At 39.0% G+C, this 2,319-nt stretch overlaps 1 protein-coding gene across 1 annotated transcript in view; it reads right to left on the bottom strand.

Moving 5' to 3' along the window:
- The window catches only part of LOC106011710 (terminal uridylyltransferase 4), a gene marked incomplete at its 3' end in the record, with an annotated part of 10,082 nt that overhangs the window by 3,468 nt on the left and 4,295 nt on the right, over positions 1 to 2,319 (bottom strand).

The raw sequence follows: 2,319 nt of genomic DNA on the forward strand, positions 1-2,319 counted from the left end.
AGACTATTCCGACTCAAGTATAGACCTCGCTTACGGTACAACCAGTGATAGTGCAAGCGCACTGGAATTTGAGTCCGAATAGCCTCCAGTGGCTGGTCGGACCCGAGTCCGAATAGCCACTTCGATATGGAATAAGGAGCAGGGGGGTGTGCCAAAAAACCGAAAATCGGTATCAATGTTTTATCAGTAGATTTAGATCTAGATCTAGTCTACAAAATGAGCAGTAAAATTTCACTTGTTTTTAACCCTGAAATTGACCATAATTTGATGTTTTGCAATTTGGTTTGCATATCGGCAAGCGCATCAAAAAGTAATAGTTTAGAACCAGAAGTAATTTTGTTGGTGGGGTCAAAACTAGATTCCAGTATCCCCAAACGGGACCGCAATTGTACAGGAGTGCCTAGATCTAGGGGCACTTTTCGGTAGTTCCCACCCCGCAATTGTGGCCCCAAGAGTAGGGGGGTTTCAGGGCGGATTGACCCCCTGACCTTATAAGAATACGAAGTGACTATTTCTCCGAACGTTCGGAGAAATAGTGTCGACCTTTATTTCTCCGAACGGTTTCCGGTTCCGTGATTTTTTGCCTATTTGCGAGAGTTCAGCGCCAACTTTCATTCTGCCATTCTGCGAGGTCTAGGAAGGAGCAAATTTTTGGGTCTAGATCTAGATTCTATTCCAATTTTCAAGAGCTAGTCTAGAGATTTTTAGATGAGTGTAAAAAACGTCAAAAAGTAAGGTTTCACAACAGAATGAAATCAAAATTAGAACAGCCCATAAACAACCACAAAAATTAACAAATAAGGACGTGTGCCCACCTGTCCGAAGAAGATTGGCTGTTTTAACCCTAAATGTCCGTAATTTTTTTAAAAATACAGGATATGACATATGTAAATAATAGAATCACACACAAGGGGGTCTGCCAGTGTCAGAACATGTATGTAATCGGTTTTGGTGGAATGCTCTATAACATAACACATTTAAATCTCTATATATACATATTTGTATATTTAGAATCTAATGAAGGTAGGAACATCAAATTAAATGACGTTACACTATGCAACATCCCCCCCCCCTTTCCCCAACAACAAAAAAATTAATAGAAAAACAACACATCAGAACAATAACACGAAAAAAAAATTAAATACACCAACAAAATAAAACACCACAAAGAGGGAAAAATAAAAGAGGTAAAGCAATACAAATCGCATGTAACTGCAACGTATACATTCAACAAATCAACGTGGTGAAAACAAGTGAGAAAGAGACGAAGTGAAGCTAAGTGAACTTTCTTCCAAAGTAAAGAGGTTTGGTTTTTTAAATTTTTTATTTGACTTTTATTCTCCAATTCGGGGACCAAAAAATGCCCCCAAAAATTGAGCCACGATTGATTGGTTGAGGCCGCGACAAACACAGATGCTAGTTGTGTCGTTATCAATAACCCTCCATAGATCTAGATCTAGACAGCACACGAGTGAAGACAACACATATTAAGTTTAAGAGCAGCACCCTTCATAGGCAACACGTTATATCTGTAGCTAAAAACTGTTTGGAACTGTAGCATTTTTTTTAGATAAATATTTACTGCGGACATTCTTAGGACCGATTGAACCATATTGTATACGAACAATCTTTGGTAGGCCTATAACATAATTATAGATCTACATCTATATATCCTAAATTTGCGGGAAAGTGATTTCAGATTGTTCGGAGAAATAGTGCCCAGCTTTATTTTCCGGAACGTTCAGAGAAATAGTCACGTAGTGCCCAGCTTTATTTTCCTGTACGTTCAGAGAAATAGTGCCCAGCTTTATTTTCCAGAACGTTTGGAGAAATTAAGAATATGGGTGATCTTGTAGTTCTGTTCGTTAAAGTCCACGATCCATTTGTTTACATCCAGAGAAGAAATCCAGAAGTCTTGATGACCAACCAAATAGGCAACACAAAGAACAGGGATGCAACCTAACTGCAAAACATCAAATTATGGTAAAATCCAGGGGGGGGGGGCTGAACCCCCCCCTGCCCCTACTACTGACTTTAACGAAGGAAACTACAAAATCGCCAAAATATGGATGGGGGCATGCCTCCCTACCGACTACCGTCCAATAATTTGGTGTTTTGCAGATATTTGAGATATAGATCTAGATATATATATGAACCATTACCAAAACGTGGGGAAAAACACACACATCTCACATTTGTGTGCATAAAATGTGATGCATTAGTATTTATTCCTCCAAAACGTATACACACGTCAAATATAGGATGTAGAACCTGCATTAGCAGTTTCAGACCCCATGCCAGCTTTATAATCTTGAGTTT

Source organism: Aplysia californica, unplaced genomic scaffold (genome assembly GCF_000002075.1).
Source record: "Aplysia californica isolate F4 #8 unplaced genomic scaffold, AplCal3.0 scaffold00165, whole genome shotgun sequence".
Classification (NCBI taxonomy): Eukaryota; Metazoa; Mollusca; class Gastropoda; order Aplysiida; family Aplysiidae; genus Aplysia; species Aplysia californica.